This window comes from Pezoporus occidentalis, unplaced genomic scaffold (assembly GCF_034315485.1).
Source record: "Pezoporus occidentalis ecotype Australia unplaced genomic scaffold, CSIRO_AGI_Poc_V1 ctg80, whole genome shotgun sequence".
Taxonomy (NCBI): Eukaryota; Metazoa; Chordata; class Aves; order Psittaciformes; family Psittacidae; genus Pezoporus; species Pezoporus occidentalis.
In genome coordinates this window covers 2360536-2367692 of record NW_026916159.1, presented here as the reverse complement: position 1 = coordinate 2367692, position 7157 = coordinate 2360536, and positions in this window count along the sequence as shown.

Here is a 7157-nt window from a genome sequence, read left to right as displayed (position 1 = left end):
ATGCCTTCTTTGTCTCTGTCTACTCTGCTGCAGGCAGTCCTGAAGAGCCCTGTACCCCTGAGACCTTAGATAAAGTCAGGTCGATGGAGCGGTTTGCCTTAGTCGATGAGGAATTGGTTAGAGACCAGTTGAGCAATCTGGACATCCATAAATCCATGGGTCCAGATGGGATGCACCCGCGGGTGCTGAGGGAACTGGCGGAAGTCATTGCTAGACCACTCTCCATCATCTTTACCAAGTCTTGGGAAACGGGAGAGGTGCCTGAGGACTGGAGGAAAGCAAATGTCACTCCAGTCTTCAAAAAGGGCAAGAAGGAGGACCCGGGTAACTAGAGACCGGTCAGCCTCACCTCCATCCCTGGGAAAGTGATGGAACACCTTATCCTTGGTGCCATCTTAAGGCATATCAAGGATAAGAGGGTTATGAGGGGCAGTCAGCATGGCTTCACCAAGGGGAAATCATGCTTGACCAATCTCTTAGCCTTTTATGAGGAAATAACACGGTGGATGGATGATGGCAGAGCGGTGGGTGTGGTCTACCTTGACTTCAGCAAAGCATTTGACACAGTCTCCCACAGCATCCTCACAGCTAAATTGAGGAAGTGTGGACTGGATGATCAGGTAGTGAGGTGGACTGTGAACTGGCTGAAGGAGAGAAGCCAGAGAGTTGTAGTCTATGGGGTGGAGTCTAGTTGGAGGCCTGTAACTAGTGGAGTGCCTCAAGGGTCAGTACTGGGACCAGTATTATTTAATATATTCATCAAGGATTTAGATGAAGGAATTGAGTGTACTATCAGCAAGTTTGCTGATGACACTAAGCTGGGAGGAGCGGCTGACATGCCAGAAGGCTGTGCTGCCATCCAGCGAGACCTGGACAGGCTGGAGAGCTGGGCAGGGAGTAACTTGATGAAATATAACAAGGGAAAGTGTAGAGTCCTGCATCTGGGCAGGAACAACCCCAGGTTCCAGTATAGGTTGGGAAACGACCTGTTAGAGAGCAGTGTAGGGGAGAGGGACCTGGGGGTCCTAGTGGACGACAGGATGACCATGAGCCAACACTGTGCCCTTGTGGCTAAGAAGGCAAATGGCATCCTGGGGTGTATTAGAAGGGCGGTGGTTAGTAGGTCGAGAGAGGTCCTTCCCCTCTACTCTGCCCTGGTGAGACCGCATCTGGAATACTGTGTCCAGTTCCGGGCCCCTCAGTTCAAGAAGGACAGGGAGCTGCTGGAGAGAGTCCAGTGCAGGGCAACAAAGATGATTAAGGGAGTGGAGCATCTCCCTTATGAGGAAAGACTGAGGGAGCTGGGTCTCTATAGTTTAGAGAAGAGGAGACTGAGGGGTGACCTTATTAGTGTATCTAAATATATAAAGGGGGAGTGTCACGAGGAGGGAGCCAGGCTCTACTCAGTGGCAAACAATGATAGGACAAGGGGTAATGGGTACAAACTGTAACACAAGAGGTTCCACTTAAACTTGAGAAGGAGCTTCTTCTCAGTGAGGGTGACAGAACACTGGAACAGGCTGCCCAGGGAGGTTGTGGAGTCTCCTTCCCTGGAGACATTCAAAACTCGCCTGGACACATTCCTGTGTGACATTATCTAGGTGTTCCTGCTCCGGCAGGGGGATTGGACTAGATGATCTTTTGAGGTCCCTTCCAATCTCTAGCATACTGTGATACTGTGTGATACCAGCTCTTGCACTGGTTAAAACTGACTTGGTTTCAACTCCCTGTTTCCCAACAAGTGCAATAATTCAAATTGTTTCCTCTTTTCTGCATGCATAGTATATACAACTTACAATTTATTAGGTACACTAAACATAGGTGTAGTGTATGGCTATACTCTATGTTTATACTCACAGGTTATAACTACAGCTCTAGAGTTGGAATACATTGAAATCAAGCAGCTTTGTTACAAAGTTTAAGCATGCTGGCTGCATGAAGAAGATCACAGCTAGCTCCCAAGATTATGGTCTGATTACATAGTCTGGAGACTTAACGCTCCCCAAGCTACTGCACCAGGGAATACAAAAAAACTTGAGCTTCTGCCAGTTTCATGCTGTTGAATATGTGAATAGAGATATAAATAGCAGAAGGAGTAAATCCAACAGTATGAAAGTTTGGAAGATGTTATTCCACACTTAACCTCTCTACTAGGCAGCAAACATAAGACAAGGCTAAGACATACGCATGCAGTATGCTGATGGTTTTTGTGCTATGCTGGCTAAAGCTCTAGGAGTAAGGAAAGATTATGTATCCATATATTATATAGATATATACTTCTATATAGATACCTATATATATCAATACTTATATACTTCTTATAGTAGCCTACAGCCTGAAAAAAAATGCAGATGAAGAAAACCAGAGGGTTTGCCCCAGGAAAACCAAGCAAGGGAAGACTGGCATGACCAAGTGCTACTGCAATTACTACGTAACTTGGAGTTTGGAAAAAACGATGCTGATGAAGTCTACATGAAAAAAAGCCAACCCAAAACACAAAAGCAAAGCAGAAATCAAAGCATCTCTGTCACATTCAGGTGCAATGCGCTTTCTGCACAGTAAGTGGAAATTACAAAAATCTCTAAACTGGGTTTAAATACAGCACTAAAAACACTTTTACGAAACCTGGGCTTTAATCCAAAGCACAAACACAGCCAAGGCTGGCTCTGCTCAGCTATCACAATACAGAACAGCTTGCTGTTAGCTCACTTCACTAGAATGCTTTCAAGTGAGTATTTAGAGCCTTCAAAGTCATGTATATACATGTTGGCTTATCTCCTGATGCAACAATATAGGAAGCAGGTACCACAAAAAAGATAATAGGATATTAAAAAAAAATAAGGCTTACAGTTACTGAGAAGCTGTGGTGCAAGTGCTTGTGTTTGAAGTTTGCATTTTAAATAGTAGCTAATGCTTCATAAATGTCTCTATATTGCTCTTTATGTAGTTTGGGAACCCAGTCAGTGCTTGCTTGTGATTTGGCTTGTCTTTCAGTTCTCCTCAGCCTTCAAAAAGCAAAAGCAAGAAAACAAACTAAAAATCCCCATGGCTGTACTTTCTGAGCCCACCACATGCCTGTGCTCAGTAATCATCCAGCTGAAAGATACTAAACACTCAAACCACAAACTATTCAGAAGGAATCTGTCCCACTGAGAGCTGAAGTGTGTTTCTATGACAAGGATGTGATCCACTAATTTGCAATTTTTAAAATGGGGTTTATAATGAACCCCGAGTTGGAGAAAGAAAGGGCAAACGAGTTCAATTATTATATTTAGCTAACCATGGAATATGCACTATTTCTTACAAATGTGGCATTTTAGAGCTACAATGACCGGTAGCATATATGTGATACTGTTCCCCTAAAACAGCAGCGATGTTTTCAGTTAACCCAGGCTCACTTACTGCCACCCCAGACACCACAGGGTGGTCTGGAAGAGATCTATGCACTAGCTTCACAGCCAGCCGGCTTTAAATAAATGGATGGACCCAGCTAGCACAAAGGCAGCTGAACATAGGTCCTCTTGGTAGCCTCACTAAGAGTGTGCAAAATTCCTAGCCCGTTATAAGGCTTACTTGTGCACACAGATGTTCAGTAAAAGGTAAAGAGGGGCTTACTTGTATGAGCGAGCATATGTGTGTGTATGTGAATACACTCACCTTTTGATATGAAGAACCCTTCTTAAGGTTCATTACCAATTAGCACATACAGATGCAGCTACGTAAAGACAAGAGGGAAGCTGGAATAGATACAAAGAAAAGCTGTGGGGTGAAAGACACTGAATGACTCACACCCAGCTGAGGAGATGAAAGATGAAGTGTAGTGACAACGAGCAGCACTAACAGGAGTCCACTGTGGATTATACTGAGGACACTTTGGCAGTTCCCCCCCAACCCTCCCCTTAAACAATCAAGACTGCTCATAGCTCAGAGCTGTGATTTATTATTCACTGATTCCTTCAGTATGAGTTACAAGAAAAACACACATTTAAAAGCAGTAATTCATGGTGTTCCTAGTAACTTACTGAAATAATCAATATACAGTTCCCAATGTTCTCTACAAATACCCTTCACAACATCTCTCTAAAATAGATATTGCAGGCAATAGATAAAGTCAATTTGGAATGGGGAACTCTGACAGAGATGCTGGGCATCATCCTGGTGTTCTCTTAAAATCCAGCTGTGCAACTGCTTTCAATAAGAGCAGGACTAGACTGATAGATCAAGAGTTATCTGGAAGTCCCTACCCAAAGCATATTGGCAGGAATCTGAAATCAAGTTAGAACAGGCTGACAAGAGAACTAGGTTTCATTTGACCTGATTACCAAACACCTCTCCTTTGCATATGCTGGGATTGAAGGCAGATACTCTTCTCACCCATTATTCAAACCAGAAGTGTTACCCTTAGTGCTCAGATTTCTATCAGCTCATAACAAATCACAGGAGGAAACTCTCTGTGGCCAGGAGACAGGCAGAAGAGAAATAGTTTTACACTTTCTAATAATATTAAGTGCGATGTGTTCTGGGACACCACTATTTCGGCATTAACCAGCCCCTGTGATATCTGTGTACGTCATTCATATGACTCCAGCCTTACAATGAAGTTCAGGGTGGGAGCATCATGAAGAAGCATCAGCTTAGGCCATTGGAATAACTTCTTGTCTGTCATGTTTGCTGTATCTCAGGGTCAGCCTAGGTGTTATTTACAGTCAGACAATCAGAGACACCCAGCCTATAAGCACTGATTTGGTGAGAAAGGATCACCCTTTCAGAAGATAATGCCCATGTGAAAGAAACCATCCTAATTCTCTTGTGATGATTTTTGCTTTCCTGCTGACTCAGGCTTACTAGAATGGTATGATGGTACGTTTTAGATAACTACATATTTATTTTACTAGTTGATTTCATACACCCTTAAAATAAAAACAATTTTGAGCTGAAAGGTACAAGGAGAAGTGACCTGATAGCTGAAACTCTGGCTTAAAATTAGGAATAAAATGCATCTAGTCACAAGTTTGCTGTGCAACTGCCTTTACCTGCCAGTATCCCTAGGTGTAAATGGAGGAATTAAGACATTGCCCTCATTTTATGAAATGCTTTGAGGTAGACAGTGCATTATTCTGTTCACCAAAACACCCCACACTTCTTTTACAGTATGGTGCCCCATGACTATGTGGTGGATCCTCCTTTCCCTGGTAAAACACTTGATGCCTCCCATGCCTTTTGCTGTTATAAACACTGACACAATGTGCTCCCATCACCTTCCAGGCTCTACCAGCTTCAAGATGCAACAGAAATAAACATTTCTGGACACACAGTACAGGAATCCAAGTGATGCTGGAAGATCTCACAGACTATACTGTCCCAGAGCTGAAGTAGTAGTGTTGTTTAAGACAGACAAAAAGGCAAGGCAGGACCTTGAGCAAAGGTAGTAAGTTTTTGGGTGTTTTATAGCAAGCTCTTTTCCTCACTTCCAGTGCATCTACAACACATGCATATGGTGCTGAACTAAAACCATCTCCAAATACAAGGAACACAGTGAAAGCCAGGGGCAGTCGTGCAGGAACCTAAGGAAATTCTGAAAAGGAACTGCGGAGCACGCAGAATTGGTCACTTATCCACCAGTGCCCTCCAGTGGTTCACACAGCAGCTCAAAGCACTGAAGCCAAGAACCCATTCCAGAGCTCTAAGACCCCATCGTTTCACTAATGGACAGAAATGAAAATGCTAGCATCTAGATGTCAAATACCTCTTTTTAAAATCCAAGCTCTTGCATGGCAATCTCATATCTGCTATCATTGTATACCATATCCATAAAAACCTACATTCTATCGAGTGAATAAAATGCCCAGGAGCCATGTAAAATGAGACAGAGAACAAAATGATTCCAAAGACAAAAATGTTTATTCATACTAACTGTTCAAATGGGTATACAGTCACAATCTTTAAACAAAATCAGTACACGTGTCTAGGGCACACTGAGTAGGTACCATTAGAAGAGAATGCCTTCCTTGGTAATCAGTATTCATAAACCAAGCATTATTAGTAACACAGGAGTGAATGCTCTCAGTAAGACTATCCTAGTACCAGGCAAAACAGTGTTTGTAGAACACGATTCTAATCGGTTCCAGGATCATATCACAATCTTTTAGTGAGCAGTAACCATTAGTGGGAGGAAAGTATCTCGTGACAAGTTGATGGTTCTCAACCACTGAAAAGCAAATACAAATGGTGAAGTATTTATAGAAATTTAAATAAATTATTTTAGTTACTGAAACCTCACTTTTTGTCTGAAAAGAACAAGAAAGTACATACTGGAGGAAAGAATTTCATAAACCCCTTTCTCTGGATTTGCCTTAGAATAGGCTTCTGTACAAACCAAGAATAGTTAAGATTTGGGGGTTTCAGTGGTAGGAATAATAAAGAAGTCACTTTAATATATATATTAATTTACCACATTTAGCTTATATAGCCCTTTATGTATCTTACAAAAGGCTACTGTTCTACATACTGCATGTAAAAAAAAGTTTACATATTTATGTATATATACACACAGATAAAAGCAAAGCAAATCACCAAGGTATTAAAAAGCCAGCAGAATCCATCAGAAGACACACTGAAAGCTGTGCAGTAATGAGGAGTGTATGCTCCGTGTGGGTGTGTCACAGTGCTTCCAGTCTTTTAACTGCTAAAGCAGAGTGCTTATTCAAAAGTCAGCTCTACCAGCTATTTCCTCCATTACCACAAGCATCTGATGTTACTTAACTTCTGACCATCTGTTGTATTTAGCACTACAGAAATAAGGCAAAATAACTTCTCACACCCCTGAATATTTGAGGACATTCACAAGATCTTCTAAAAATGAATGCCAGACAAGAAATGGTAGCCCTAAGCTGAAGCATCTATCTGTCTATACAAAGCTGTCTCAATGCTCACCTCTTTCATTGCAATCCAGGCTACTTAAGGAAGTGTGACAATTATTACCAGGCATCCTTGTTTTAGCTAGCTTTGAATGAAAACTTGAAGTTTCACTATGGGTTTGTGCTCATGATTTCTGGCCTTAAAAACATCACTGAGAACACTGACCAACACTTCTGATACTGCTCAGAGGTTTGGAGTGGATATTCAGAGTGATGGGCATTCATTCTGAGCTCTCTAAA